This window comes from Pipra filicauda, unplaced genomic scaffold (assembly GCF_003945595.2).
Source record: "Pipra filicauda isolate LSUMZ 115617 unplaced genomic scaffold, ASM394559v2 scaffold290_size937220_pilon, whole genome shotgun sequence".
Lineage (NCBI taxonomy): Eukaryota > Metazoa > Chordata > Aves > Passeriformes > Pipridae > Pipra > Pipra filicauda.
In genome coordinates, this window is record NW_024104410.1 from 140,750 (window position 1) to 163,751 (window position 23,002).

Sequence of the window (23,002 nt, forward strand, 5' to 3'; positions counted from 1 at the left end):
TCCACTCCTGTACCAGACAGCCCTTGGCCCTTTCCATTCCACTATGAACCAAGTAAAAATATTTCACTCGAGTTTTTTCCCCTTAATTTTGATTTTGGTGAAAACACAAGGGAACATGTGACAGAAGCCACAATAACAGCTTCACGTACACCACAGACCACAGGTTCTGGCATGTTACACAAGCCAGTTAATAAAATTCAGTGCTATTTTTATCACATATCACACTATCCCTTTGCCGTTGACAAAAGGCTGATCACTAAAAGGATCTTGAAACCAACATAACATCTAACTTCTGCTGTAACTGTGCTCTACCACAAACTTAGAACTGTCCCTCTTTTATACTGTTCTATTAAAAAACAAGACAGATTTTTTTCCCCAAGATTGACTAAAAATGTCATGTTACTTCTATTTATTTAATTTGATAAAAAAATTTTGAAGCTACATTTGAGTCAAACTCAGCTTAAACACTGTCACATTTATATCATAATAAGTTTGAGAGCAACAGCGTGCATAAAATAAAAATATTTGACAATTTGCCATAAAGAAGAGATGGCAGATATGAATTCAGAGCGGTGTAGCAACAGAAGCCATAGACCTGACTGATCCAGTTAGGGAGAAATCTAGACTTTTTCTCTCTTGCCCAGAAGTTGAGTGCAGTGGTATCTTGTTTACCCCACTCCCAGCAAAGGATGTTTTTCTTTCACCTTTACTCGATCACTGAAACATTAAATGAGCCATGAAAAAAGCTGAGCTCAATGCTTACACCTCAGGCAGTTTTTAGCAACAACTGCAGGTATTGACCTAACTGTACAGATTAATTTCTCTACAGATCCTCAGGCTCTCCTTTCTCTGTCTCTTTAGCAGAGACCTCCATCAGTGCCTTGCACACCAACACCTGAAGCACAGAAAACAGAAAGCAAGACCTCCAAACGTGTCATGAATTTGGCAGGAATTAAGAACTTGAGCTTCAAAAGAGTTCAGATTGTACTTTAGACCAAAACCACTATACACACTGGATTTCTCTGAAATCCTGATTAAGAGAAAAGCTTATGACAGAAGTACGAAAAACAACTATCATGTGAGCTGTAGTATTTGTATTTAGGATTCTATATGGATATATTGTACACCCCCCCCAAATTCTGTCTGCTAATTCCTTCATGAATGACAAGAAATGTTAATTAGAAGTGTTAGGGTGTTCATATTCCACAGATGCCATCATCCCAGAAACCAAGCAGATTGTGGATTTAGGGTGAACCTTTCTCCTTACCCCAAGAGCAGAGTTTAGCCAGTTAAACACGGAGTGTTTATGACTGTTTTCATCTTGCAGGTATGTCACTGTAAAATTGTGTTTGGCTTTAAACTTTCTTTCATGAGGACAACCCATAGGAAATTAATATGGGCAAGGCACTACTTTTGCTGAGGAAAAACAAAATTTATGCAATTATGTAACTTCTAGTAAAAACTGAATCTGTTACAAACACAATAGTTTTGTCTCTGGAGAACAATTCTTTCATAAACACAGAAATAAATATTCTTAATTACTTTTCTGAAGTAAACACATTTTATTTACTGGTGGATGCTTCATCCCTCTTTCCAGCTGCAAATCTTCCACAAGACACTGGGACAAGTGCAGCCCTGCCATCACTCTTTGTGATTTCAACAGGAGGCTAAATGAGTCCATTATGATTACCATGTGCTTGCCAAACCATGCACACTTGTTTACTAAGGTACACAGTGACTTACTGCATCTCCAGAGAAAATTACCACTCATTACTTCGTGCATCAGATTATGGCTAAATTATTGTTCTCATACTGCAAGTCTCATGTTTTATTCAAATTCTAACCAGTGCATTAACTCTGCCACTCAGCCAAGATTACAGCTAAATATAGACAATACATGTCCTACCTCAGAATATGTTTAATGTTACTACCAACAGCATCTCCAATTTCACATGTGCTCAGATTCCACACCTTTGACCTTCAAGAGAATTTGAAGAGTGAAAGCCAGTGGTCTATAATTGTCATAAGAGTAAAAGAAAGCCTGTAGCCCCTGGCCACGTGGTACCAGCTGGCATGTGCAGTTTTGTATGATGTAACATGCACTCCTCCACTGGAGGAGGTAGTTATATTTATTTGGATTGTTTGACTGCTTAGGAATAGTGTAGCACATGGACAGGAATAACCACATTCCACAAGTAGCCAGATCAAAATTAGAATATGTATATTCAAAACTTCTCCAGATACAGAAAGAAATTGCACTTGAACAGCATCCATCCTTTACCCTTGATCTGCCTGAAAAAGTCTTACCTCAGGTACTGTGAGTCTACACAGAAAGAACTAAGGGAATATTAACCTTTCTCCCTCTTGGATACAGTCAGTGGTGTTGCAAGTACTCCCTTGTCCTACAATATAGCCATACATTGGCCTCCTCCTCACTGGTTTCCTCCCACTCTATTCCCTCAAAGAGTCACTGAAGACTTCAGAGCTGGAGAGATTCCAGCCCTCTTCTCACTCCTGTGGGAAGAGATGATCCTCATCTGATTTACATCATTTAAGATGGAAGAATTCCCCTATGCTATATATGTCAGGCCACCCAGGACAAAGTTAGTACTACTCATATTCCAGCCTAAATTCTGAACCGTAATCCCATGTAAATAGAGCTGAAACCAGGGTATGAACACACAAATGGATATCATTCCCAACCACTTAATTCTGAAAGGAGGAACAAATTTTCTTAATTCTTTTCTTTTTCTACCAGCATCCTTCAAATCACAGCTCAGTTTTTGGCACTCATGCAATTCCAATTTGACAAGGAGTGCACATCAGAAATTCAGCCATTTATGACTTATGGTTCTTTTTATTCCCTGTTGAAAGACTTTTCTCTTAGGCTTGCTCTAGTCTAAAGACTTAAATTGGACATAAATGACCTGCAGTAGGACCAAAGCATCCTCACTTGGCTTTATATAAGTAAGAACTAAGCCTAGAGTGTTTAAAATAAATGTTCATCTGGGCACAGATTTAGTAAGAAATGGTTCTACATTCATTAATCAACCTATTCAGCTTCCAGTTTAGACACATTAGAGGTGCTCTTCTGAAGATGAAATTGGCCTGTAATCTGTTTATAATCCCTTTTAAGTTTCTTTTGTGCTCATTTTACTCTTTCATCCTCCTTCCCCACTATTCTGAAAATTAAGGGGCTAGAATTAATGAGGCCTGTCCCACAGTGCTTCAAAAGATTCCAAAGCCAACACCTCCTGCCAAGGTTAAAGATGAAAAGTGAAAACAACTCCATTGTATTTTCACCTTCAGAGCCCTTTTCTGCCTGCCTGGGTTGCTGTAGTTCCCCTGCTGTATTACAAGGCACTTGCTGCATTTTCATTACAAACCTCAGGCTTTGTTATCTGTAATGCTATACCATTAAATCCACTGTTTAGGTAATAGAGGAATGAAAAGGAGAAGAAGTATATATAATATCGCTGCTGCCCTCTCTACCACTTATTTAAACGGAAAATGGTTAATTGAGCACTTTTTAATATTATATAAGCCACCTGGACTCTAAGGCCATGTATCTGTTGGTTCTGGAACGTGTCTGCATTTTCTTTCTGCAGTATGGAGGCACACACATTTCTCTTGGGGCAGGGAGGATTTATTTTGCCCATTTTATCTCATATGATGTGTATCCTGCATACTTCATGATGAATAAATTAAAAAGGTCACTTCCTGAGCCAGGACTTATGGCCAAGAGCAAATCCATCCTTGCTCGTGATGGATAAAGAAGGAGGTTATTATAATTTACAGCAAATGACAACTGCAGAGTTTCCAACAGGAAAATCTCTTCAAATTTTCATGATGCCACACAGGGGCAGCTTTTTTCTCCTCTTTGACAGTTGCTTCCCTAGAATCTTATTTCACCTCTGGTGGAGGTTTTCTCTGGTTTCCAGAAATGTATAGTAGTAAAGCAAAGGCCTAATTTAAATTAGGGTTTATTGAATAATAAAACTGATTCTATAACTCTTAATATTGTCAAAGAGCCAAAGAGAGAACTGAAAGCTATAGCTGACATTTACTTCTGATTTTTCTGAGCAAAAACTGGTCAAAAAATTCTGACAAAAATCAAGGTTACTTCTAAACAGGACAAAGAGTAGAACCCATTATCAATACTGACATAACTCTGCTAAAAAGACTTAGATGCTTTTGACAGCCATGCTCAATAGTAGCATTGCAGGTATGTAACTTCACAGTTTAGTTACACTGAAATCAGAGTAACTTGCTTGGTGAAGTGACAGGGACTTCTTTATGCAAATAAACAGGCTTTCACTGAATTCAGTGTAGCTATACTGACAAATGCATCTCACGTAGTGCCACAGAAGCAGAAAAAAATAAGTGTTAACCATAATGTTATCTGGAACCTCCAGAGTCCAGAAAAGCCTTTAGTATCTATCACCTGCCCTAGAAAATCCATTCTTTTCTTCATTTGTAGATCTATAATTTAAAAAAAAAAAAAAAAAAGGATTTTTGTCATAAAAATCTTTTCCATTAAATGTTCCACCACCTTAAAAGACCAAAGTGTCAGAAAGAAATTAAATAAGAAGCAGCTGTTCATACACCAGTGATAAAAAGCAGAGCTTTCAGCAGCATTTTCTCCTTTTCAGAACAGACGAGCAAACTAACTGATAAATACATTAGAAATTAATTGTATCATTCATCATGTAGGAAGTAGGGCCTTCAAAGCAGTACCTTGCACAGATAAGGGTAGAGTGCTTAGTGGGCCTTTAAACACCATTAATGAAGTGGCTGAAAGCCAAGGGGCAGGGAGGGCTCCCTTACTGCCAGTTTTTGGGAAACAACAACCCCAAGACCCGTTTACAACCTAAAGCTTTGCTTTCCTCTGCTGCCCATTTTATTGGCATCACACTGAAATTCCACTGCATTTATTGTCTGCTCTGAAATGTGCCCAGGGATAAACACTTCAAATGTTTGAAATAAGAATCTACTTTGCAGTCCATCTCCTCAATCACTCAGAACGAATCTGAGCAGGAACATTTCCAAGCAGCAGAGGCTCTGCTGTGTCAAATAACAGGCAGGAATAAAATCCTTCCCCTACCTCTCACCCTCGGTGCAGTGTTCAGACCACAGCTAAAATTTCAGATCCCTCTGATTTGCCAATATGTTTTCTACCACTCACAAGACTCAGTGGCATGGTCAGGGTTCTCTGATTTCGTATATGGCAACTGGATGAGGAAAAAAAAAAAATAGCATTTTTATGCTTCCTGAAGGACTGACATTAAAATATAAGAATGAATGCAGTATAAGAAATACAGCTAAGCATAAACAGATATCTATGCTATGAAATGCTTCTGCCTTCTATCCTGAAATGAAACATGGCATTGGAACCAACCAAACTTCATATGTGCTAAGGACAAGCGAATAAGGTGGTGAGAAAGTACATTCATTTCTTCAGAACTGCTCACACGAGTAAAGTTCACTGTATTTAAAGTGTTCATGGCACTTTTACTCCCAGTAGAAGGGCATTCCTCTTCAAAACATATATATTTTGACAACATTGAAGCATCTAGTAGGGTTATACTGATGGGATTCGTTTTAGACATTCTCACCCAGTTTTCTACTGACTGCTTTTCATGGTCAATTGGGCAAAACTGGCACATTTCCAGCGTTGCCTGATCTATGTCAAATGCTTACCTAAGGAAATGGATAGAACCTAGAACTGTCTACTTCTTCCTCAGTTACAAAGGGAATCCTGCTTAGAGAAAATTAGCTGAGACAAATCCTTTTCCAGCTGACCGAGAGCACAAGATTCAGCAGGAGTCAATGGACAGTGCTGTCACTCATTAATTTTTTTTTAAATAAGTAGTAGGAAATAAGCATCACTGTGACAGCAAGTAAATATACAGATATTTTATTATTAAAATTATTAACTATGTCTACTTTAAATAGGTGTCATAATTAATTAAACAAAATATTTACATGAGAAAACAGAGATTAGGTCCCAGCAGTACTATTAAATCTTGCATTTACAGAAAGAAGAGACAGTTTTGCACCTGTGAGCCTGGCTGCCTGTTCCCAGCAGAACAACAGCCACATTTATTCACGAGCATCATTCTCTAAGCAGGCTGGGTGCCTCCAAGATGAAAGCTGCTCTACAAGTACAAGGTGACATTATTGCAACATTTATCTTCCACTGAAATTTTAGCCCTAATTATCCTTTAATTTACAAGGCATCTTGAGGCACAACCAGAGCTAGCTAGCATGAGTTATTTTCAGAGTTGTGTTGTGACTATATATTACAAGGTATCATCCAAGTTGCAGACCAACTGGATGTGAATGGAGAAATCCTCTATCATCTTGCCATATACTAATATGTAACCTGAAAGAAAGATCTTTGTTCCTTTTCCACCCAGGAAGTGGTCAGGACATAAATCCTTGGACACTACCAAACACATCTCAGAACAGGTTTTTATGTGATTATGAAATAAATACGGAATTCTATACCTGAGGAGGAATCAGACTCTGTTGCACTACAAACACACTGCAAATCAGCTCTGACAGACTCTGGCTGCTGGGAAAGCCACCACAGACACCCTGCAGTGCCCCCAAAACCACAGACCTCCAAGGGCACCCAGGAGAGGATGATAGCCAAGTCCCAGGTGAGGGGTCACTGGTAGAAAGAGATGCTGCAACCACTAGCTGTCTTTTCAGGAGATACAACCTAGTGCCAGCATTTCAGAAAGCCATCATGGGGTCTGGAGGACAGGAGGGGACAGTCTGTAGTCACTGGGATATGTTGACTGTGTTCTGAGTCATTGGATGAAAGTCATTGCCCTTACAAGGCAATGGACAAAAGGAGCTTTGCCTCACCCCCACAGTAGCCACCTCTCCAATGTCAGTAGAGATCATCAAGCTCAGGAATGAGTCCTAACTTTCAAGATTATATTTTTCTAGTTACAACACAGCAGGTTTATTTTGCAGACAGAGCACAACTGCTTATTCACAGTGGCAGTGTTTACTATAATGCCTTTGCCACATTAAGAAAGTAATGAAAGTATACATATTAACACTGTGCTGATTTTCACAATTCAGTACACGATTTACAAGTCCAAACCCAGCAGACATTAAAAAATACCCTGCACAAAATCTGTCCCTGGTCAGTTCTCTCTCTACAACCCAAAATATATATCAGTGGTTTTATCACACCATTAAATTAGTACCACAAAGTTTTACAGCTGGTTCCAGTGACATTTTAAAAGATTTTTTAGTAGTATGGTAAATAATTGAAAGCTGTGCCTATTATATGGCTTTTTACAGAGCCTTTATCATTACAGTGATTTACCATTTAAAGTTTTATAGCAACAATATATGGAGCAGTGTAAGTCCCATGATACTCTCAATACTTATTCCACAACTGAGCCACTGGATCACCTGGATAGTAATGTTTAAACTGGAAGAAGAGGACGTGTAAGAAACAGAAAACAGGTACAGAGGGGTCAATTTTATATAGTGCAAGTAAATAAAAATTGCTGCTCTGTGTTTTTCCACAGTTTATGCACTTCTATAAACATACTCTCTGTTTCTTGAGCTTTAGCACTGCTCCTTCACAGAGTTGCAGAAACTTCTGTAAACTTTGGCTTATTTGAGGTTCAAATTCACTTTGTACTGCACATACCTCTTCCAAAACATATTAGTGCAGTCAACCTGCAAAGCATCTCTGTGCTGCATCCCACCGACTGCTGGGCATGATTTGCTGATGCTTAGCCAGCTTTCCTGGCTCTGCTTCCCACATCACAGGAAGATTTCCAAAAAATTAACTCCTCTTTTCTGGCAAATACCTATAGTCCTGTTTCTGAACCAGCACTTTTTGAAGGCTGGAATTGTAGGAGAGAGGTGGCTTCCTTTCCCCTTCCTGGAAGTTGTCCCAGTGCCTCTGACTGCCCTGCCTCCAGGAGTGGGGGGGGGAGGAGGTGGCCCATCACCTGCTGTGTTCACACACAGATGGAAAAGGAAGACACAAAACAGCAAATACATACGCCTCTTCTCCAGCTACAACTGTGTTACCCTCTAAAGTTTGTCAAGAGCTCTCACTAGCCTTCTATACCCCCAAATACTGTAAGGAAAATGTTAAAGTGACATCCAGAAGGCTCCTCTGGCTGCTGTTGTGCTTCTAGCATTGTCTGTGCGTGCAGCAGAGGGTCTCTGCCTGCAGCACCCCAGGAGATGTTATTGCCACTGTCCTGCCCTGCAACACCCCCTCCCTGCTTCTCTTTCCCTTAATGACACCATTTGTAGACAAATTCCCCCTTCTCACTCTTCATACAGCTGCCCTGTCCCACCCTGCCCTGCCCATGGGGATGGTGAGATTGCCCAGACACTCGTGGGCTTCTCAACAGCAGAAGTGGAACAGAGAAACACTTGGAAACTCCAGCATTCCACACCAACCCCAGCACAGCCTTCCAGCTGAAGCTGACAGTGGTTCCCTCCAGTTACAGGATTTACTTTAGAACACTTAACCCATCTCGTGTGGGCCTTTGCTGAGAGGTGGTGGCAATCTGGGTCTCTGTGACAGACACCACAGCACACAGACACCCACAACAGCCCTGCTGTCAAGGTCACTCATGTGAGACACATCTCGTGAAACAAGTCTGGGTTTCATCCACACAACCCTGCACGCACAGGACTTGAGAATAAAACCCATGTTCTCACTGCAGCATTTATGTGTGGGCTGGTGCATTTACTCCCTGCATTGGGGCAGGGGAGCTACAGCACTCCTGAGCTTGGAGCAGAACATGGTTATTGCAAATAACTTATGGTATTTGTGTAAAAAAAATTAAAGTGATACAGCAAAAGGTTCTCAGAACCTCATTATCTGTGCTGTGCATTTTATTCAGTAATTTGAAAGTGTTTTTTGCTCCACTTGCTCCCCAATATTGCAAGTTAGAGAAAAAACAAGCACCAGGTGTGCCACATCTAACACACTGAGCCCTCTGCAAGACTTGAAAGGGTACTATTGCTCCAGTGAAGATCTGCATCTCCTACAGTGAGCCAACACCAGAAATAAACCTTTCTTCCCCATGCAGCCTGTGGCTATCATTTTCAGCAGGCAAATATGGGCAGTATTTACTGTACATTTTTCTCATGAAGACAAATGTGAATAACGTTGATTTTCTAACTCCTAATTAAAAAAAATTAATTTGAGCACATTTGTTTGGCATGATAATGTTCAGAATGCAAAGGCTTGAGCTGATATTAAAAAAGAAGTCTAGAGGCTGAGCTGCCATTACTTTTCTGACCTCCAGACAAATGTAACAGCTTTTGATTTCCTTGAAAAAATTAAAAAATCTGCAATTACTTCTCATCAGATGGTGGCTGGCAACACTATGACTTTGCACAATCATCTGAATTTAATATTTCATAATTTGATTTTCTACCCAGAGGTATACCATCAAATTAAGTGTGTTAATAGACACACCAAATGCTTAATAGCAATCCCATCTGCTTTTATAGATGGATAGATGACACTGACAATCTAATCTTGTAAATACTCTGAGTAAATGAAATATAAAATAGAAATCACATTTTTAGATTTTTTACCTAGACATATTCTTTCTTTCTAGGTTAAAAAAAAGAGGGTGCTGTAGTCCTGTCAATACTTCAGAAATACTACATGTAAAAAAATAAAGTCCAGATTAAATGCCATTGATTTTTACAGTTGTATTTTCTTGGTTGGGGTTTTTGTCTTTGTAACTGTGTAACCAGTGGGATTTGGAAGATCCTGGCTTGATAAAATGGCATGTTCTTTTCGTTTATGGTAAGAATTTTTGAAAGGAAGCATCATACAATCAGTTTTACGACTTTCTCCACTGCTTCTGAAAACAACTACCACAGGCAAAACTGTCAAAAATCAGGATTTTTTTAGTTTCTGAGGAAATAGAGAGCTGTTCCCTTCAGATTAAATGATTTGACTTGTGTTAGAAAACCTCAAAGTATTACATATCCAGAAGATTGAGTGAAAGGCATGGCAAACATTTGTGCAGCCACCCCATCCCCACTTCAAGAGCAGCAGCAGGTGCAACACTCTGCAGACTGATGTGCAGGCTGAGATCAAGGTGCTTATCATCTTTCTCAGATTAGGAAATTTTTCTCAGATCATGCAGAACAGCAAAAGAAAACACCAAGTATTCTAAAACGTAAGTTATTCTTTTTCCTCAGCAAGTGTCCACAGTGGCTTTCCATCACGATTTTAAGCTCTAAACATTGCTTGAGTGCAGGATTTAGCTAAAGGTAGGAGGACTAATCCAGGAATAGGATTCCAAATTCCTAATATCAGTGTTTAGTACTTACACATCCCCCCTTCACCCCTCTTCTAATGTAATCAGCTATTTATTGCATTATCTTTACCCTTACCTCTTCCTCCAGCTCAATCCACCTCTGTGGCCAAGGGGACAGCTGTGATACCCACACCCACCCCACTCCTACAGCCCCAGCTCCTACTTGTGCAAAGTTGGATCACCTGTAAACACACCAAGGTCTCAGAGGAAAGTACTGAATCATAGGAGTGTTATTCCTTATCCATTAAATAACACACAGAGCTCTCAGCCAACAAATGTACTACTTGTCCAGATGTCTAAAGTTTTTCATAGCCAAGTAGTTGCAAGTTTTTTCTGCTGTCCTCATTTTAAGGTAGAAGGATAAATTTAGATTTACTACTACAGGGGGAAATTCATCAAAAATAAATAAAATATTAATTAGTTTTATTTACTTGAGGTGAAAAATCAAGGACCAGCAAAACTTCATGGCAACTTTTAAGTCTGTCTTGAAAGCATTAAACAAGTTCAACTGTTTTTTGTTCACTTTCTGAACAGGGAAATATTCTTTCCCTCAGTGTTTTACCGTCTCTAGCAGAAGCTGAAATTGTTTACTAAATAGCACTGAGATCACCTTTACAGAGCCCCACACAGTGTAAACAGGATCATTTATAAACACTAACATGGTAATACTCAGTTCTGTGCTAGAAAAATCAGGGGGAAACATGCAGAGTCAGCTGGAGTGCTGCCAGCCTGGGCACAAGACCTGAGATGGTCACTTAAGTCCTGAGCAGAGCAGCTCTGTGGCCATCACTGCCACCATGGGCTGAACTCACTGACCTCTGCTCTAAACTGCTCCCAACATGCAGGTTGAAACCTTCGCTTGAGAATCAATCCCACTCTAAGGTGGAAATAAAAGGCAGATTTTTCATTCTGTTCTTCTGCTGAAACCATCCAGGTTTGTTATTTAGAGAGGACTCTGAAGAGTCTACTGACTCCACATAAGCCCTCCTTCTGCAGAAAGATCAAAGTGTCATCACTGCAGCCACGTCCCCACATCCTGCAGACACACAGTGGGTACTTCTTGGGCCACCCAAATAACTGACACGTGACTACCTTGGTATGTAAAGGGAGATCAAACATGCAGCAGCTTTTCTGAGGAAGGGGTACATGATGGGCCAGGCTGTGTACAAAGGAGACATTAGTTTGTGAATAAAGCAAATATCAAAGTTGCTCAAAAGTGCATCAGAACCAGTCTTTATGCCTTGGCTAATACAGAGACCAGGCCAACTGTTTCTGCACAAGAAATAGCTGCAGAAGGAAAGATAACAAGGCTATCGGATACAAATTCAATCTTCCATGTTGCCATCCATCTGTAGGTTCCTGTATGATTTCATTTGATTTGAAATTTAGCCAGACAGAAGCTAGCTGGGACAGCTGGCAGTGCAAATAACTTTTTATTTTTTAGGGGATAATTTTTTCATCTCCTTGGAGAGGCTGAATTCTGTCTGCTGGAAAATTCATATATTTATTTTGCATGAAATAGTATATTACTTGGTTACCTTTAGAGTGGCCTAATGTTCACTTTTTATCCCCTTGTACTCAAATTGCCTTGTCTTCACAAAACTGGAGCCACTCTTCCTTTGAGGGGGCATTGCCTATATTTGTGATATAATACAAATAAAAGCAGCCTGGAGTTGGAGACATGCCCTTTCTTCACCCTGCCTGATAGACTGAGGTGATCCAGTGAGATGATGACTTCCCAGTTATAAGTTGTATCTCTGGGAATTAGGACCACACAGTGTTTTGGGCATTTTATCTCCTTGACAAAGTCCACCTTCCAAAGAATACAGGACACCAAAAATGGAGGTGACAAGCTACCGGTAAAGGAAATTTTAAGATATTTAAACTTATAAGTTTATATTTACATAACACTGAGAGCTGCAGTGCACTAAGCCCGGGAGTATCACACTGCTGCTGGTGTTGCAGTGTGATAAGAGAGTGGACAGTAGGAAGCAGCCCCATTTTAAAAGCAAAACAAACAAACCAATCAAACAACACAGTACAGCAAACACCCTTCATTCTTACAATAAAAATATCTACTAGCACAGACAAGTTCTCCATATTACACAGGAGGCACCAAGCAGTTTAGATAAAGGGTGGTTTTATCATTATCATTTCCCAAAGTAACAACTTCAGAGGCAGTGAAAAGAGTTTCACATAAAAGCAAACATATCTGTATGTGTTTCTTGGGAGTGAGGTAATGCATATCAGTAGGACTACAGTCTCTTGATTTTCACCCATTTTTGGACCCCAGCATTTTAAACCACTGAAAAACACAGATGAAGTGGGGAGGGACTCAAAAGACAAAAAACATCCACTCCTTAAAATAAGCGAAGAGAAATTCACAGGAAGATTCCTTTGAGCTCCTCTGCAACACTCAGCCATTCGAGGCTGCCTCTTCATCTTGGACAAACTGGAGTTTTGGAGCTCCTGGGCTCTCTGATCTGAAGATAGGTGGAAAAAAACTGTATAAAAAGAAAAGAAACTGTGTTCTGGTTTCCACGTATCTGTCTCTCATGAACTCAGATATCTGCCAAAATGCTTAGAATAATAAATCTTGCAACGCTTGTCTCAGCAGTGGTACCACTGACTGTTTCCCTGTGTTACAGCCTCTCTGTTGCCCAAGAAGCTGGTGTAGCTACAGTTTGTGTAATTATCCAGCCTAGAGCAAAATACCACCCACAGATGAGTAGTATGTTTTCCAAGAGACTCAGCTCTACAAAACTTCCTTGCTCCTATTCTCCTTTCACATTTCAGTGGGTAAAAGTCCCGAAGTTGTTGCCTGGGATTACTCCCAGCACTTCTTTTCTTAAATGCCTTTGAGTGGAAATGTTGCACAGAATTCTATGCTTGATTATTGGTGCATGGCTAGATCTGCCCTAGCTCTGCTGACTATCTGGCAAACTTTGCCCTTCTTTTTCAGCCTAAATTTAATTCCTCATGGGATTAAAGGCACTTCACCTACCATTTCTAGAGCTTTGTGTCTTGTCATAGTTTGACCCCAGCTGGCAACCAAGCCCCACCCAGCCATTCACTCTCCCTGGTGGGATGGGGAGAGCATCAGAGGGGTGAAAGTGAGAAAACCCATGGATTGAGATACGAATTTAATAGCTGAAATAAAATAATAATAATAAAATGTGGGAGTTGGGGTATTGAAAATACACAGATTACTTGTTACAAGTTAGATTATTATTTATACCTTGCTTTCTCGAGCTTTCCTTGGGATAGGACTTGCAGAGATTGCTCCCAACCCACGCTACCCCACCCTACTCCCCTGCCTTTTTTGGCCATTCTTAGGCTCTGCTACTGCAAAAAAACAGATTTATGGGAAGAGAGGTTTGCTGTAGCCCCAAGATTTATCAGGAGGGAAGAAAGAAGGTAAAATCCAGGTTCACTATAGTGAAGGAAACATCCACTGAAATGCTGGCTGGTAACAGTGCAGTAGATCAGGGAACAAAAAAAGGTTAGATCATAAACCAACAGAACTCCCTGAAAAATAAAAATTGCATTCGTCTTCTTCTGACCTTAAGATGTGAGATGCTTGAGAATGTGAAACTCCAATCTCTTGGAGCAGATAAAATGTTCTGATGAACAGTATGTGCTCAGCCTCCTGCCAGATGGGATTACTTATTTCTCCTCTGTTTAAACTACATGTGCAACATCTTCAGCCCCACTGTTTTCTAAGGCATTTTAAAAACTATCTTATTCTAAAAAAAGCTGTATCTGTTCCAGGTAGGTTCTTGATAGTCACTGCCACTCAGACACCAGATCTTCACCTGGTATAAAGTAACTACCTGAGAATTCACTGTCTGGTTTTTAAGCAATTCAGAATGTCATTTGATCAAGGAAGTTATCCCTTCTAGGAAGCTCTCTGGCAAAGAAACTGTTAGGAAACTAGAATTTGGGAAGAGTTTCTCTGCTTTTTGTCCCAGTCTGTTACAAATAAGCCATCATACCTTCATCTTGGAGCATTACAGCACATAATTAAACCTAGATTGTATGCTAAATGCAGGTCAGTGGCTCTGAAAGTTTGGACCAATGAAGCACCACCAGATTGCAGTGTTACTCATAATCTCTGTTTTCTTGTAAACCCTACACTGAAACCTCGAACAGTGGCAGTGACTCTGTGCATTTTATTAATGGCATGGGTCTGGGGATCAGCCACCACATTGTGGGCTCAAGAAGTGACTCCCTTCACTACTGGAAGGGGACATTGCCCTTCCATTAGCAGTTTAAAGCTTGTGTCTTCTGTAGCATTTTGAGCTATTTACATCATTCAAAATCTTAGCAGTTTAATGTTTTTACCTCCAAGGTTTCAACTGGAAAGTTCAATAAATATGGGGATATACAGCTTCAGTGGGTCTGAAGCAGTAATGTAGGAGATTCCTGATGTGCTTGATATATTGCACCCCACTGGTACTGCAGCTATCCAACTGGAAAGTCATAAAATAACATAAAACAAAGTGCTGGAGCAGAAACAATTCAGCCATTAGCACCACAGACACTCAGCCATTAAATCTCTCCCACCAAAAAGACAGCAGAGCCATCACAGCGAGTGCTCTCTGGATGTGTGGAGACCCAACAACCCCATGGATTGTGCCCTGAGGCCTTGATACACATGCCAGTGGTATTCACAGAAATGACAGGGGTTTGCCACAAGGTTTATCCAGGATGTGAGTTCACTTTATCATTTTTCTACCAGCACCACTGCCTGGATTGTTTTAGGAACCTCCACACCCCAGACGTAGGTTCCAGGAAAGGCACTTAGAGTATCTTCACAGTACAAAATAACTTCAGATTTCTCCTAAAAGCTTGGTAAGAATTTCTCAGTGCTCTGGCACCAGGGCTATAACATACCTGAGCTCCTGCAAAGCACAGAGCTCTCCTCCAGTGGAATCACTTTATCTAGCACTCCTCAACCACTGCTGCTTGCAGACTCAGAACACGGAAGACAGCAATGAGAGCATTCACTGCCATGAAGAAATGTCAGTTTACTGAGATGAGAATCAGGGCCTTGAAGAAAAAAAAAGGCAATATATCATCACTTGCAGTTACTTTGCTATTTTGTTCTAATGCAAAGGTTTGCAAAATACTAAATAAATCAAAATGAGAAATCTTTGCTGCGAAGATGATGCAAGGGCCGTGACGAACTGAGCCCAAGCCTGAGGGGGAGAGACTTGTGGAAAGATATGAAGCATTGAAGCAATGAGGAAAACTGGAGGAGAGTCCATTTAGGAGTCACAGGAGTTTTATAGCAGGAGAGAGAGACCTCTGAGCCTCTCACAATCCTTCATTTCATACACCTTTGTTTATTACAGCATCTTTCTTTCCTAAGGCTGGAGCTTAAGACTTTGATTTATATTTCAGAGCTATTTTTTTTTCCCAACCTTGAAACGTAGGGGGGAAAAACTGAAAAGGTTTTTCAAAACAACTGTGGGGAAGCTGCAATGCAGCCTTTGCTTGCCTCCTTCCGAGGCTGGAGGTATTTCAGGCTCAAAAGGCAGCACAAACATGAGATGTTCCAGATTGAATTTGCACTGCCAGTCTGGTTGGTATGAGATATTTCTCTTTGCTTTGTGGTCAAAAAAAAGTAACAGTACAGTATCAAAAAGCCTAAACAGAGTTAGCACAGAAACTCAAACCCATGTGTGTAGGCATCAAAAATTACAAGGAAAGTTATAATATGAAGGCAATCTGATTTTTTTCTCCCCCCAAGCTAATCACAAGGCTTGTGCTGTCTGCTGGGGATGGGGGTATTAAAATAAAGAGTCTGAACTGAGAAATGCAACTGGGTGAGAGACTTCCCAACAGCTTCCTTTCAAGCATTGAATCCAACCTACAGGCAGAAAGACACAAGGAAGCCTGCAAGACCCATCCCCACACCAAACCCACTCTGCAGTGTCCATATGAGCAGAATGTTCATTGCTTTAAAAACCTGGAGGGGTTAAATGCACACTGGGACACAATGCCCGACTGGGATCTTGTGCCATCAGTCTGGATATTTCATATCACAGCTTCACATTCATCCCACCTAATTTCAGGGATCTAAAGTGCCTAATGACTGAAAGGAGTTAATCAATGAGTAGAGAGGCATCTCCAGAGGGCAGTTCAGCCCATGCTAAAACCAATCACCTCGTTATCTGTAGGGGAGCACAGGTTAAATGTGCTCAAAGTTCCAGCACCTCAGTGAAGTGTCTGAAGAGAGATGGAACAAATCTCATCTAATAGTCTTTCAAAGAGCCTTAACAGTTGCTGGAAAAACTCATAGATTTCAATAAGTATGGGTCAGGATTTAATTTCATCCTATTTTGGTAATAAAGTGAAAAGCAGCCTTAAGCATTTAAGGAAAAAAAAAAAACAGTCACAACTAAGAAATTTTTGCTGAGATTGCTATCTCTTCCAGTTTATCAGAGTGAAAGCTTGTGATATCCCTTGTTAGATCCTATGCTGCTGTTTTCAGAACTCTCCCTTTTCCCTCAAATACCAATCCAAGACCTGAAGATCAACTTTAAAAAAAAAAAACAGTAGTCTGCCAAAAAAGAAATTAAATGGTAGTTTTAATTTCTGGCAAGAGAACCTGTACTTCTCTTTTTCCAAGCTTAACGTCAACGAAAGAAATGAAATCGCATCCCCTTTCACAAACAATCAAACATGATTTCTTTTTCTTTTACGCCTTTTGTCAGCAGTGCCAACTTTTTTGAGTTACTGTTAAACGCAGTCATTGTAAACAGAGCTAAAACCCATCCACTCCTATTATCTCACTGCACCATAAATTGCCTTGATAGTGAAATAACAGCAACAAGACTGCAGTGTTCTTGCTAACAACCCCTGCTATCACTGAAGTGGGCAGGTCACATACACAAAGCCAAGAGCAGGCTCTGGCCACAGCAAAGTGTTAAGGAATATATCAGTGAAATGAAAGCTGTCATCTACCCAGTGTCAGACATCTATAGCTGCAGTTAATTATCTGTATCACTGCAGCGACTGAAAACCTTAGATCTGAACCCAAATGCCTTTCTTCAAAGCGACAAATAAGTAGAGAACATAAAAATAGCTTGGTGAGACAAGTACTGAAGCCTGTTGTGGAACAGACAGGGGCCACAACCCAGACAGACAGGAGATGATGTCTGTGCAGGGACAGGGAACCCTCAGCACACTGTCTGCCCACCCACGGCCAAGTGCCATAGGAAAACTTCCATGGATGAACAAGAGAAAAGGTTGGGAGGTGGGTTTTGTTATGGAGAACTCCTGCTGAGTGCAGAAAAACCTCCAAGGTACATCTCTCAGCATTTAGTAGCTGCACTGTTGAGGTTTTTAGCAGGGCCCAAGTGAGAGCTGGCAACAAGAGTAATAAAAAGGAAAACGAGCAGCATCCATGAGCAGTGCTACAAACGAGAACAGCTCACTTATTCCTGACATGACTGGGAAGAGGGATGCAGTGCAACAGTTGGTGACATAGTTGAAGGGACCAGACTAGAGGAAATTCCCTTTCCAGAGGCTTCCTAACAGCTACCAAGGCTGTCACCAAAATGAGAAAAACAGTTCCTACAGTAATTGAAATGGGACACAAACAAAACAGTGTTTCAGGCCTTGTTTATATGGGGGGGGGGGAAGTGTTTTGCAGTGCAAATCAGAAAGATTTAGACATTGGCCAAATAAAAGCATCTACAAAAACGTCTCAGTCAGGGACAAGGCTTCAACCCAACAGACAGGATTTTGTCCATAACGGTCCAGGAAAGCAGCAGCAGGGTGGGAGTACAGAATAACCTGTCTGCAGCTACATGGAGCAAGACCTGGCAGCTCAATAACTCTGAAAAAGTATCAGAGAAACTTAGATTTCTTTTGAACATGGGTCAGCTAAGTGGGGAAACATCAGTGGGGTGATGGAGCTGGATTTATGCTTGCAAGTGATGTTACCTAGACACAAGGTCTGAGTCACAGAGAGGAGTAGGTGGGAAAGAGTCCTGGAAAAACCCCTCACAGCAGTGGAAGGAGGGCAAGAGAGGTCTGGTTGACAGAAGGAGAGGCCAGAGAGGGAGGTCTGTGGCTTTCCATGGCCTGGTTGTATTCAACCATAAGAATGCAGCTTGGATAACATATCCTTTGGGACCTATTCTAGATGTAGGTAGCTTTTAAAGACACATAGATATGTTTTTAATGAATGTAGGTATTTCACTGCTTTTTGCAAGTGGAAACAGCTTTCCTGAGCACACTCCAGACTGTCACACTCCCTTATGCAGCTTTTAATAACCAGGCAGAAGCTGGAGAACAGCATAGTCATAACCAGTCTTTTTCTCTACAAAATCCTCGTGTTGTAAAGAAAGAAATTCGTCAGAAGCTGAACTTCTATGCATCATTCATTTCTATTTGTACCAATACTTGCTTCTGCAGGTCAGTAATTGCTTCTTGCCCTGCACAGCAATGAAAAGCAGACCAATAATGCCACCCACAGGTGTCTGGGGTTATTGCTACCACGGATTTCGAGATGGGTTTTCTGATCTTGCAGTTAACTGGAATGACAATTCTAACTCGATAGTGACAGTGCAGGTGAATTCAGAGGCATCTAAGAACTACACTGCCCAACCTGTTTTGGTACTGCTTGGTTAGAGAGCTTACATGTTACTGTGCAGATGGCTTGTTTTCACTACAAATAATTGGGGTGTAAACCTAAACAGATGACAAAATAGAAATTAAAAACTAATAAACCCCTCCCTTCTCAACACTCAGTGATATGCAGGTCTGTGAAAGCCTTTCAAACAATCAACACCATCCACTTTTTAAATTAAAAACATCCAAGCACACTGTAATAGCATGTATCATATTTTGTCTTATTTTATTTTGCTGTTCCTATCTCAGAGATCCTTCAACTGAGCTGACAAGGACTGTGATGATTTAAGAGTTCCTCTTCACAGAAGACAAAAGACATCTGAAATAAGAGCTCAATCTTCGATATGACTGAAGCAGGGAGAGTTGTGCTCACAGATACCACACTCATTCTTTGTCTTATGTCCCTTATCAAGTTTATTAAGAATCTCTGAACAGAAACATTTTCAGCTGTTACCTGAACATTAAAATAGGATTTTGTGTGTAAAGTAAAAGGGATTAAAGGATATTTATTACCCTATTCCTCCTTTCTTTCAGAGCCACAGGACTCCAGAATACAAACAGTCTCGCAGAGAGGCTTGAGATCAGCTCACACTGCAGGGGAGGAGACAATGTTTTCTCTTATACGTGGTCTCTCTCAAAAGAAACTAAGGTGGGTGTGGGCCACTCAGGGGAGATAAAGCCCTTGTACTCTGCACAGACTTATTACATCTCATGGCTGGAATTAATTTACATCTCCTAGCTAGATTCACAGCAGTTAACTCTGAATTCTGCAAAGGCATGTGATGGCTCTGTATACCATAAATCCTCTTCATATTCTGTTGTGCCTCAGATCCTCACAAAAGGTCAATTCATCTGAATTTTCTAGGGTTTTCCAACAGTACAGACATTGGTGCCCTTACAGGAAATCTTGAAGGAGTCAAAAATACAGAGAAAATGGGTAAATACAGGATTTCACATTGCAAGTGTCTGCTGAAGAGTGGACTAATCCTAGCCAAAGTGTATTCACTACATGAAACAGTTTGTATGTGCTAAGATTGTCTTGGATTTCCACATCAACTGAATAATATAAGAAACTCAGTAAGGGAAACTTTGTGTATTGAAAAAAAATAATTTGAGAACTGACTTGTCTGAAACACGTTTAGTCTGAGAACTCAAAGATAAGCTATAGTATCCTGCCCTTCATCTTGTATTAGTAATATGTTATATTTTTCTTGTATGCAATTGTAGATATGGCACTTACATTCCCAAGTGTATGTTATTGCAGCACAGCATTAATAGCACCATAGTTTACACGTAGCATTAAGTTCTGTGCATTCATTGCACACAACCATTTAGCTTATTTTGACTTGTTTATTGCACAGAACGTATCAGCTGAGGCCAGATTTGAGGTAAATTAGAGACAGGGAGTGAAGAACATGAAACAGTTCTATCCTAATCTAACTAAAACACATTCACACTTTATTGATGAAGTTCATCAATACTCTTATTTAAAGACCTGGAGCTCTTGAGGAACAACTGTTGTTAAAAGCTTGCTATGACTGCTGGCACCATAGGTAAGAAGGTATTTCTGACACCAAAATGCTTTCTGAAGGACCTCTGAATTATCCAGGCTCATTAAAAAATCAAAGGCATCTTCTCCTGTCCTTAAATATTTGAAGAAAAAAAAAAAACCACCTTAGGTATTTAAGTAAACGGATTTTTCCTCATTAAAACTATATTTAAATACTTATAACCTTATCTTAATTACAGGAAAGGTGACACACCTACCTTTCACCCTCAGAGCCCCAGGGGACAAAGCCCATTTAGGGTGAGGGGGAGCTGACAGCAGATCCTGTAGCTGGGGCAGTGCTGGCACTGCTGGGCTCCCAGCTGCAGCCACAGAGACCCACGTCTCCAGCCCACAGGGCAGCCAGGAATTAAGCAGAACAGGGAGCTGAATCTGGCTTTCCCAGCACAAAACCCTTTGGAAGAGGAATAAATGGTAATGATTTTGTACAGCTACAACAGAGCAGTGCCTTAATTTTGGTCTCTACCCATTGCTGGGTCTCTGATATAACAGCAGCGCCAGACGTGCAGAGCAATTGCACAGCACTTGTGACACAGAACCACACGAGTAGTCCAGCTCAACCAACTCAAGCTGTCCCCCAAAACAAACATTTCTTTTTATACAATCATCAAAAGAAAAACCTTATTGGGTTTAAAGATGCACTGACAACACAAGACTGTTTGAACAGTTTTCCATTAGAAGTGCTGCATTTGTTGTCACACTGTTGCCACGTAGGATTTCACCAAGCAGACGATAACACATCTCATGACAAATAAGACCAAAACACCCTCCAGGCAGATTTATGGAAATCATCACTCACAGGCAAGTGTGGCAAGTGTGATAAAAAAGCATCAAGCTAACTTCAGAAACAGCAAAGCTACTTCCAAGGCGACAGCTCTATCTGGGTGATCTCGAGGACATGTTATCTGACAGTGGGACTGGATTGTGCTGATGTGAACGACTGCCTGCTTGGTGGCTTTGCTCCACTGGTCTGTCGTTGAGTAAGTGTCAGCTCACACAGACTGTTACATTTATGCCTCCATCCATCATAACCAGCACTGCCTGCTGACTCCCTAAAGAAAAGGCCGTTCACCAGGAAAACACCAGAGAGCAAATGCTGATTCATTGGGTGGTTTGGGTGGAGACAGATTGTCAAAGTGAGCTTGTGATTGGAGAAACTGAAACAGCTGGTGCATCTGTAGACACACCTGGACCTCCTGAATCTGGATAACAACTCTCCAGGGAATGATGTTCTCCCTGGTGGTCTACCCATGGAAAACAAGAGTGCAGGGTCCTCCTTTCTCCACAGAAAGCCCTTTTGCATTTGGCCCTTGGTGAAGGTAAGGAGGTGTTACACGAGGCACTTCAATTAAATATCCCAGACATCACTGAAAGCTGCTTTACATAGAGCTCCCACCTACTCACAGATATTCCATCCTCTGGACACAGTCTGCACCCAAACACCAAGCCAACATAAAACCCACAACCACAGGAGTTCATGACTCTGCCATGGGAGAAGACAGGGGCAACCCAACACAGAAGTTTGAAAGAGTTAAATAGAGTGGCCATAGGTTAAATCTCTAAAGATCTTTGGAAAATCCAGCACAACCATGCCTAGAATTGGACATTAAGTCCAATGTTTTCACAAATATACCCTGTGCCCATATTTACAGCTAAAATTCTCATATATCCAGAAAAAACACTATATTGCAATGGAGGAACACCAGCCCCTCAGTGTGTCACAATACAGTGCAGGCACTGAGACAAATAATGGCAAGTAGTAAGGGCTGTGCAGTGGGAAAAGTCTCACAACATGGAACCTGAGCTTTCCAGAAACTACTGGAAGTGGTATTGTTGCATGCTAGCAGAAGAGAGCTACTCAGAAAAGCAGTAATTAATTCCTTCTAGAAATCTGCAGATGGTACCATTTCCTTTGGGTCACACTGAAATGGAACAAAGAACAACAAATATATATTAAAATACACCAAAGATTTGCTCAGGAGAGGTTGTGAGTCCCTGTCCTGGGAGATGATGGCACTCACACATTGCCAGGCTCTGATTCAGAGGAAGAGCAGCAGAGGGACCTGCTGGAGGAAGGCCAGCCAGCCTGATGCCACAGGTGATAGGGCTGCCAGGCTTCCAGAGAGCCTGGAGTCTCCACTTGCTCCCTTGCTATTACATGTCAAGTGACTACACTCTCCAAAGGTTCCCAATCAGAGCTAACAAAAAAATCCTACTTTGCTTTCTATACATTTAGACCTGAATCCACTCCAGCTAAGCTGGGTTTTCTGCGCTGGACCCTTGCTTTGAAACACCTCTTACCTCCACACCCCTCCTGCCCCACACTCCCTCCACCTCAGTGCTGTTCTTGGGCTGATTCTTCAGATGTGAGCTGAGCTGGGCAACAGAATAAAGACAGGGAGTGAAAAGTGACCACCACTTTTGGCCACTTAATTTTCAGACAGATGAA

General features: G+C 41.0%; 1 long non-coding RNA gene across 1 annotated transcript in view; it reads right to left on the reverse strand.

Annotated features, from left to right (window-relative positions):
* Positions 1 to 23,002, reverse strand: part of LOC120323579 — an 87,424-nt gene that overhangs the window by 63,973 nt on the left and 449 nt on the right. The gene's annotated exons all lie outside the window — the stretch shown is intronic.